Here is a 10737-nt window from a genome sequence, read left to right as displayed (position 1 = left end):
AAAGAAACGGAGTAAAATATTAGTGTGTAAAACTCAGTGGAATTTTTTATCAAGAAGGGATAAGTGTCTGGAATCTTCCATGAATTGTATTCTTTCGTTGACTGAATAACATTTCCATCAAGAATGAAACAATAGCAGTTCTGTCAATTAGGTATAAAGTTCTGCTGGAAAAATTCTACAGTAAGCTCTCCAGTCCTGGGAGAAATTGGAAATCCTATTAAGCTAGAACCAGTAAGTGTAGTCCTCCATTTTTAGCAGCATTCCATTTTTCTCAACTTGCCAAGAAAAATTTAAATCTCAAAATTCTCCCTAGCCTGTATTTCTGACTTCCTATAAGAAAGTCAAAAAGTCATTTACTCTTCTATGCACTCCACACTATTTCTCAGGAGAAGTATTCATCTGTCTCACGTAAGTACTTGGCTTAATTTATATTAGTACAGGACTTTTCACTTTATATCATATTTCATAAAAAAAATCAAGCTTTTATTTCATCTTCATGTACTTCCTGCCAATTGCTTCACCTGTTTTATTTCATAGTAACATTTTTAGTATCAGTGTCATCATGAGCTCTCAAGAAATAGCTTTCAGGATTGAATATCAATACAGTGCCTTGATTTGTTTTCCTTTGGCAGTCAGAAACGATGAATTGAATGTGTATATTTTAGATACTGCACATATTATAACATCTCATCTCTCAAACTTTATATGAGAAAATAAGGGAAAAGGTTACGTGCAGATTTTTTATTATCACTTTCAAAGAATTAAGCTCAAATATAATAATGTGCCATCTCGGAAGGTCTTAAAATGTGGGATGGATATGATGTGTTCTTTCATTATAAAATTGAAAAAATATCAAATGATTACAATTTGGGACATGATTGGACTCCCATAATTTGGAAAATGATCTATAAGCAAAATGCACTGGCAAGCCAGAGTAATCATACAAGAAACATATATACATAAACACAACCTAAAACATACATTATATTTTAACTCAGGTTATCAAAGTATAAGTATATAAATTTCTGTGCAAGCATAAGAAATCTCTCTATAGTATTTATGCCACAGGGCTATACAGCTACAGGTTTTGTTAGCAATATAATAGCACAGTGTGCATGTGTTTCTCACAGTTCAACTGCTAATTTAAAAAGTAAACAAAATCATGGTATTCTACTTCTCTCCTTACTTTTATTTAAATTAATATTTTCCATGAAAAATTTGAAATTCCAAATTGATGAAGTAATGTACATCAGGAATTTGATATAACATACACTATTTTATGATAAAATGGTAACATTTCAGAACAATCGTGGTTAAAAATAAAGACAAAGGCAGAATGATAAAGCACAATATTTTTTAAATGGATGATTCACTTCACGGCCCAGAAAAACATTTCAATCTATTACTCACAATTAAACTGAAACAAATTACTTTGGTTTCTAGCATGTGACATACTAAGGGAAACGAAATAGGCTCAATATCTAAAAATTACAAAAAAAAAGTAATGTACGTTCTTGACTGAGACTAAGCTTTTTAAGAATGGAGAGGTGGAAAATGTGTATCATTAACAAGTAGTGTTTACATTAAACTATAAATTGCAAATAGAAAAATGTTAACAGCAATTTGCAAATTAAAATAATTTTAATATGAAACTAACAAAGCAATAGCTAAAAGCAAGCATATTGAGAAAGGGATGTGAATTATACTGATATGAAAGAGGATAGATAAAAGGAATGGACACTTTAGAACATAATATATCACCTATTTGAGATACTATCATTGTAATATTTCTCTGTGAGATTTGTCCCCTGTTAATTAATTCAAACATGCCCTCTGAAATACCATTTTACCATTAATTATTATATTAGAAACATTTTAGATGAATTCTTCTTTCATTCTCTTAACTAGAAATGAATACTGCTTTGAGTTTTCTCATCCTCTCATACCCCATTTACTCTGATCCTTGGGAATATGGACGATCATGTAATGCTGCTTCTCTTAGTCTTCCAATTCCATCACCATTGTTCCTGTCATCATGCCACAAACATTATCCACCATGGTCCATGTCACCTGACTTTTGCATTCTTGATTGCTGCCTCCACATACATCACCCTCCTGTCATGAGTTAAGTATTCATCACTTGATCACATACTCACCATTCCACTTTGAGTCCTATTACCATGTGTTTTCGTTGGCTAAAGCTGCTGAAATGCAATATACCAGAATTGAATTGGCTTTTGACATGGAAGCTTTATTAGCTTATAAGTTACAATTATAATGCTGTGAAAATGTTCACATTAAGACATCAAAAGGAGGATACCTTCTCTGGGGAAAGGCTACTGGAATCTGGGACCCCTCTGTCACATGGGAAGGCACACGGACAGTGTCTGCTGGTTCTTCTCTCCTAGGTTTCACTGCTTTCAGCTTCTGGTTTCCGTGGCTTTTCTCTCTCAGCAAATCCAGGAGATTTTTCTGTCTAAACTTCTCTGGTTGTTTCTCTCTGAGCACTCTGAGCTTGTTCTTTGTCCTTTATCCTCTCATAAAGTACTCCAGCAAAAGGAGTAAACCTACACAAAACTGGTTGGTTTATGGGCTTTCTCAGTAAATGGGCCATCTGTTGCCTCCAAACATCTAAGAAACTCAGCAATCCCTGAGCTTCCTTCTGAGGTGGCAGGTCCCTAAATTTTCTCTGAAATTTTATCCCACCTTTTGGGAAACACATTGTCTTAAGTTACACAGGCATTTCCTACATCTTGCTTACTAGCTCCAATCATGCTATCACCACTTGAATGGAACAGCATGATGTTTCATGTAATATCAAGATGATCATGAGAACAATAAGCTTGATATCAGAAAGCTGGAGAACTGAACTTAAACAGTGGTGTTGTACATCTGTCCTTTTCCTATAAGAATACATGGCTTATGATGACATTTTCTAGTCTATATAGGGGAAAAATTAAATAAGAGCATTTTCATAGCAAGAATCAGAGATTTGTTTGGTCCCACTAAAGATAAAACAACTAAATACTGAAATTGACAATAAAAAATATGGAAAAAGATAACCAAAAGCACAATTAAAATGAATTTAGGTGTAAAAGAGAGACAAGTCTTGTTGAAATAAAAGAAAAGGTTTTGGATTCTGTAGGAATGTCTTCATTTAATACATACACACAGACACATACATATAGATATCACCTTCAACAAAACTATGTGAAAAGGCTTTCTCATGAATCACAAACTCTAATTTCACTGGGTCAAACCACTGATATCAGTAAGACAAATGCAATATTAGCAGGTGTGTGCGGGAAAGCAAAGGTAATAATATTCATATTCTTTATAGTTCTAATAACTAGAAACCTAAAAATTGTCAACTCCTCATCAACCCTCCAAAATGATGATTTCCACCTATGAATGGAGGAATAAGCAGCAGCAGAACAACCTAAACTAGGAAGAGTTTCTAAAGAACTCCATTTGTTGGCAAAGGTCAGAAAGCTCGAGACAAATTGTTACCAACTGTAAAGGATTGGTTCTCAACATTCTTGGAAACATTATTCAAGAAAAAAAAATTAAAGAATCTATTGAGGGTGGAATCAAACATTAACAGAAGAAGAATACTGAAGGCAAGGAATGTTATGGATACCAATAGGAGATAGGTGTAGAGAAAACAATTCAAAAAATAAGGGGGATAGTTTCATGGACGGAATGTATAAGGAAAAACGGCAAAGGTTGAAATGCAAATTTGGTTGGATATAATGTATGAATGTATAACGATAATTTAATTGTTAATCTTTGTCACCTTTATGAATATTATTAACTTGTCCAAAATTTTAGGCTCCCAAATTGTAATAAAAATGTTTGACCATTTATATTTTATAAGTCTAGTATGAAATAATTATATAGTACAAAAATATATTGAGTCTGGAATCTTTGGCATTTCACCATTTTCTTTGCTTTTAAGCAGAACAATTCCACTTCTCTCTGAAGGCACTGAGATTAAACCAGAAACATATTATCAACTACATATGATAAAATCACACATTCTCTGCTCCTATAGTGTCCATGACCATTATGGATAGACTCCAATAAAAAAGTTTACAACTTGAAGCACTCAATTTCTTTGCAATACAGATACAATTTTTTTTTTATGTGTGTGTGTTGTGGGGGGTGCTTCTATTTTCTGGTTTGTAATGTATGTTCTTGCAAATAAATGAGAAAATTTAAACCGTGATTCTACTATCATTGATTACCATCAAAACAGCATTTTGTAATTCATAAATCCTTGTGAAGCCTATTTTGCAACTTGTCATATTTTGTAAATCACCACTTTCTCTGCAAAAAACTTAGAAAGTTGTTGGAAATACGAAACAGCAAAGCATATTTTAATTGTAGGAAGAATTGTACTTTTTTATATGAAGTAGATAAAATGCACATTTATCAGAAACATAACAGTTTTAGCTAAGGAACATTCAGACATACTTTTAAAATAGGGCTATCATTGATCTGCACAGATCAATTAAAAATAAATCATGACTAGATATAAAAATCTGCTCATTGGCATGATTAAATAAGTTTGGTTATGATTTATTTAGTTTATATACCTAAGTATTTGCATTGTAAACAGAGTTAGTGATCTCAATCAAACTGGGAGAACTAACTCTTTTACTCTCAGGGAAAACATATTTAAAACCTACATGGAACACTCTTGTGGAAAATGGTCATAAAACATGATGCATACTATTTAGTATGGTAATAGATTTCTAGGCGAAGTCAGAAAGAAACCAAATACTTTTTTACATAATAATAATAGTCGTGGATTGCTAAGAGAAAAGGAAACATCCAACTTATTTCTTGATACCATACTAGCCCTAAAAATGAATGTCTGTGCTTGACAGATTTATGAGTGTTTGACACAGCAAATTTTAAACACAGGAAACAATCACGGCTTTGGTGATTTTTCATTAACTAAAAAAGGAAATCTGGCTGTATCCAGTCTTATTCACGGTTTTTACGATACCATAACCCTTTGGTAAGCACCACTGATTCCATTACTGTATGCCAGGGCAATTACTCAAGAAGGACTCTGTACGAGATTCATAAGTAGGAAAACAGAAATAGATCCAGAAATTGAGATGCTACCCTATGGAAAAGTCTGGATCTTTTCTTGGAAAAAAATCGGAGGGATTCTTTAAGGAATGAAGGCAGAAGAGCTACTTTTAAAAATTAAACTGAGGAGGACAAACCAGAGAATCCTATGTTTTCCTGACTTTATCATGAGCTTCAGGTCTTCTGTTTGAGAACCCTGGGGAATCCCTATTTTAGTAAGAGCTTTCAAAGTTCCCATTCCACATATTTCCTCTTAGAAATAGTTGCCATTCTTCAGTTAAAGAAAATTGCATGTACCAGGGAATGCAAAGAAGGAGATCAAAGCCAGCCTTATCCTATTATAAAGAGACAAGAATAATAAGTAAAAAGATACATAGGACATAATTTTTGGTTTTCTGTTCATAGAAATAGAGGCTAATCACTGTTTGGAGAGGACATGAATGGATATTACCATGTCAAGAAACAACATCTATTAGCTAGGCAAGGTATTGTGATGACCAAAAATTTCTAGTAGGTATTAACAGTTAAAAATCACATAAGAAAGTCAATTCTAAAACATTTAGTATTTCTTTCACACTCAATGGTTCTTTTACTTTGAGTTTCCCTTTCTCTTTTTTGTTTGCTTCTTGCTTGCTTTTTTCTTTTCTTTTCTTTGTTAACTATCACTGTTACAAAAAGAAAATCCAATAGTAAATAAGTAAATTTAAATTAAAGTTTTCTAGGATATATCAAATATTAATGCGAGACACAGAATTATCCCATCATGATTGTGGAATGTCCAGGTAATGTCAACAGTCTTGAGTGAATAGATATTCAGGGTTTTGAGAGTAGAGTAAAATGAAAAGACAATACTTTAAATATTGAGTGAAAAGAGACCAAAGGGGATTTACAAATTTCATTTCTACTGAATTTTGAAAATTTTGAAAATTGAAACTTTTGTTTAACATTCACTATATTAAAAAGCACCTTTTTTTCCCAGTTGTACCCGGAGAGGAAGATGGGAGTTATTTTTGGTTTTGTTTTAGTATGCCTATTTTTCTCTTATGTAGCTGGTATTTAAATAGAAGTCTCATGTAACTGGTTGCTACTTGGAAGGGCACTCATGGTGCCAGGCCATCCAGAAAAAATTCAGCTCTCCTGATGGGCACATATTAAAGTACAAGCTCACTGTCTTATGCATTTATTGACATCATATCATGTGCCAGTTATTAATGTCAATTATTAGAGCAGCAATAAAAAGTTGAAAATATCTTCAACCCTATTATTTTCTGAAAATATTAACCAATATATATATATATATATATATACAAGGTCTTTGAGCTCTATAAGCACAAAATAAGAATGGCATATATTCTTAAATGTGTGTATATATTCATGCATAGTATTTTAAATTGGTTACTTTGTATAAGCTGAAATGGATCCCTTGTTCTATGAAGACTGCCTTTGAAATCGATCCACATCCCTTGACTATGTAAATTGCACAGCAGTTTTTCACTTGACCAATGTGATACTCAAACAAAATGAAGGATTTCAAAGTCACACTGAAACTGCCAAAGGGAAAATTGCCTTACCTTTGCATGTATAATTTGATTCTTCTATCCATAATGATTATGTGTGTCATTAATGCTTAAGTACAGTGTATTACTTGAGGTGAAAATTGTTCAATTTTAAATGGAATAACTGATCTAAAATGTAGCAGTTTCTCTGAGAAAAATTGAACTGGCTTATCGAATTTATATATTGGTTTAGAAAGAATTGAATTTCGTTTCTATAAGTATAATTTATAGTCCCTTCTATACTTAACTTTACCAATTTATTCTTTCTCACAATTCACACTATCATTTTTCTAGAAGCAATGCTAAAATTTATGTAAGAATTTAGTGGTTTGGGCTAACAAGGCAAAGCATGAAATATAAAATTATTCAAGAATGAAATTAAATTAGGAGTCTTTTCTTAATATTTCCTGTTTCTGTTAATGTTTTCTTTTGATGTGAGAGAATATTTTGACTCTTTCCTTCACTCCACTATGCCCATGAGGATTCCTTCCATAGGAGGAAATCTCCCTGTTCCACAAGTTCAGAGTAGGACATATTTATAGCATTTACTTTTTGCTTCCTGGTACGTGTGATTACAGTGCCTTCTCCAAAGAGCCATAAACTCTATTTTCTTCCACTTCTGCTGCCAAAGAAGTTGGTCCACTAAGACTTATAAGCAGCTTAGAATGTCTGTTTAATTGTTGGTCCCATGCGGAAAGCAGACCAAGGAATACTCGTGTTTGCCTTCTCAGCAGATATATTTTCTCCACGTTCACATTTCTCTAGTCTTAACTAGGAAAGTAAAGCAATGTGCTTCTTACTCTCAAATCAGAAAGACACACAAGTCTTGTTTAGACGAATATCAACCATGTATACTGAATTCTTAAAACACAATAATAACGAAGGAAAAGAAAACAAATTTCAAAATGGACAAAAGCTCTGAATAGTCATTTTTCCAACAAAGATGAGTAAACAGCCAATAAACACATGAAAATATTTTTAACACCATTAGCTATCAGAGGATTGCAAATAAAATCCAATCCACAATGAGATATTACTTCACACCTGCTACGATAGCTATAATCCCAAATGACATATGTCACAGTAAACTTTGGGGAGGAAGTTCAGAAATTGGAACCCTCAAACGCTGCTGGTAGTAATGAAACAAAATAATGCAGCCATTTTGGAAAACTGGCAGTGCCTCAAAGTGTAAATACAGAGATTACCTATGTTGACCCACAGGATCGAACAATTCCATTCCTAAGATACACTCAAGAGAAATGAAAACATATGTTCATGCAAAAATTTGTACACAAGTATTCATAGCAGCATTATTCTTAAGAACAAAAATGTAGAAACAACCCAGATGTCTAGCAACTGATGAATTGATAAAAAGCGTGGCATAGACATACAAAAGAATATTATTTGGCAATAGAAAGGAATGGGGTATTAATACATACTACAACATGAATGGCCTTGAAAAAATATGCTGTGTGAAATAAGCTAGTCACAAAAGGCCACATATTGTATGATTCTGTTTATCTTATAAGTCCATAATAGGCAAATCTATAGAGACAGAAAGATTACTGGTTGCTTGGGGCTGTTGAGTTGAAAAAAACTGGAGTGCCTGTTAGTGGGTCTAGGTTTTTTTTTGTAAGTTCATGAAAATGTGCTAAAATTGATTGTTTTGATGGTGCACAAATATGTTATATAAAAAACATCACTGAATCGTATAATTCATATCTCAATAAAGCTTTTTGCATTGTTTTTCAAAAAAACATGTGTTTTTATTGGATGTGGGTGGAAGCTCTGGGGATGAATAAGTAGATTTTATAGATATTCCAGATGCAAATCTACCAGACAGTATTCTATTTAATAATGTAAAAGAAGAGGAAGAACGTGTATGCGAACTTCTTAAGGAATTTTGACATCTTTAGGATTGATCATAACTAAATTTACTTGGTCGCAAATTTAATTCCATTCTATTCATTCATGAAGTATTTATATTACATAATTCATATGTTCGTCATTATGAGACCTTATCACGCTGTGTAGGGAGAACAAAATTTCATCCAACCCAGTAAACTCAGCCCATTTAATATCAGCATTTTAAAAATCTCTTTTTGTAACACAGACTTTCAGATAGATCCTCCTCATTCTTACAATTCTCCAGTACAGTAGTTTGGTGTGACTTTTTAACCCAGTATCTGCATCTTCAGTTGTCCTAATTTCTGTTTTCTGAAAGTTTATCAATCTCTTGCACCTCTAATTATAAGCATAGGTATATGGTAATTTATGTATCATTACTTCATCACACACAAATCTTGGGGAATTGAGAGTTACTCCTTAAGCTTAAATCTTAAGAAAAATCTCACTACTGATTCTAGTCTACCATACAAAAGAGCGTTGGGACAGTCAGAGTCTGGTTTCAACTAAAACCTTGCAAATTTCCCATACTACACTGAGATCACACCACCAGTCCCCCGTAGGCATGTTTCTATCATATCACCTGTAAAACTGAATAAGAATATGAGGAAAAAAAAGTAAATTTGAATACTGTTTTTTTCTTATTCTAATTCTGTCATTATTTTTCTTCCAACAGCACTATTGCAGAAGTGAAGATATCCCCCATGTGGATGTTCTGAGTTTAGTCTACCCAAGGTATGAATAAAGCTTTGTGAGCTATATTACCAAGTTTGGTTCTGATATATTCAAGAGAAATGAATCCATAGAGGAAATATGCTCACTTGCTAAACAGCATGATTTTCTGAAGATATGCTTGCTATGACTGCACAACTAATCAGGTTTTTATTTGCTCAAGAAAGTAGCTCAGTTCCCAAAACCTCCCTAGCAGATGAAAGGCTCTAAAGGAATGTTATTTAAAGGGAAAAATATATTATATTATGTACATACAATGTTTTGCCACCCAGTGACATACAAATCATATTATGACATGATAGAGCTGGCCTAGCTCGTGAGAGCCAATCTAAAATTTTTTGAGTCAGTGGTAAACATAACCATTATTAAAAAGAAATGCTATAAACTTACACTTACATAAATTATAATAAAACATGAAGAATGAATACACAGAACTCTTCACTTCCTAATAATTTTACTACATTTTTGCTCTTATGCATGCTCTTGAGTTTATTTAAACTGGTGTATCTACGTGGTGGTAACTATTGAACATCTCTTTCCAACTCCAAGTTCACAATGTGACTTTGGTTGCTTGAAATCATCCCAGTGAGAATATTTTCATCACAGAAATTATAGTATATGCATCAACTGCTTATATGGGATTTTCAAGAAAAACTTTTATATATTTTGAATTGTTTATAGATTGTGTGCAACATCTCCTTTATAGCTGTAAATTTTATAATAAACATATACATATACACATGTATACATTTTCTGTAAAACCAGTGATTAAATATTTACCAGTGTCCAGAAATGACCATATCTGATCATTATTTTTAAGAACACTTTGAGCACAATGTCATTGTTTCTGTTTGGGGAGGATGTATTGTTTCTCTATGGCTGCCATAACAAATTGACAAACTTTGTTTCTTAATTACAAAAAAATGATCATCATACTTCTATGTGTCATAACTCTGACACAGACCTCAACAAACTAAAATCAAGGTTTCTGCAGGTTGCACACCTTTTTCAAATCTTCAAAGAAAACTCTGTTTCCTTGCTTATTCAAAATGTTTTCATTTCAGAACTAAGTCCTCATTTCCTTACTATCTGCCAGTTTAGAGCCATTATCAGTTTCTAGATGTCACCTCATTCCTTGTTCTTAAAGCCCATGGTAGATTAAATTATGTACCCCAACAATCATGTGTTCTCAATCTTGGGTGTGAAACAAGTAAATAGGACCTTTTGAAGATGTTAATTTTAGTTAAGGCATGTTGAATTGAACCAGGATAGGTCTTTATCCAGATAACTAGATATTTTATAAAGAAAAATCCATAAGGAGAAGCAGGAAGCCAGAAGTCAGAGGAAATGGAAAGACTAGAGAGAAAGAAGAGGACATTGCCATGTAATAGAGGCAGAGATGCAAGCCAAGGAAGCTTAAGGATTGCGGCATGCGAGCACC

The 10737-nt window shown here is 33.0% G+C and overlaps 1 long non-coding RNA gene across 1 annotated transcript in view; it reads left to right on the top strand.

Annotated features, from left to right (window-relative positions):
* The first annotated feature begins 2035 nt into the window (after positions 1-2035).
* The window catches only part of LOC143646155 (uncharacterized), a 30482-nt gene continuing 21780 nt past the window's right edge, over positions 2036-10737 (top strand). The window contains exons 1-2 of the long non-coding RNA XR_013157347.1: positions 2036-2124; positions 9241-9299. This is a non-coding gene — a long non-coding RNA (uncharacterized LOC143646155). The remainder of the gene's footprint in view (positions 2125-9240; positions 9300-10737) is intronic.

Source organism: Tamandua tetradactyla, chromosome 9, assembly GCF_023851605.1.
Source record: "Tamandua tetradactyla isolate mTamTet1 chromosome 9, mTamTet1.pri, whole genome shotgun sequence".
NCBI classification, from domain to species: domain Eukaryota; kingdom Metazoa; phylum Chordata; class Mammalia; order Pilosa; family Myrmecophagidae; genus Tamandua; species Tamandua tetradactyla.
This window is presented reverse-complemented; position numbering and strand designations above follow the sequence as displayed.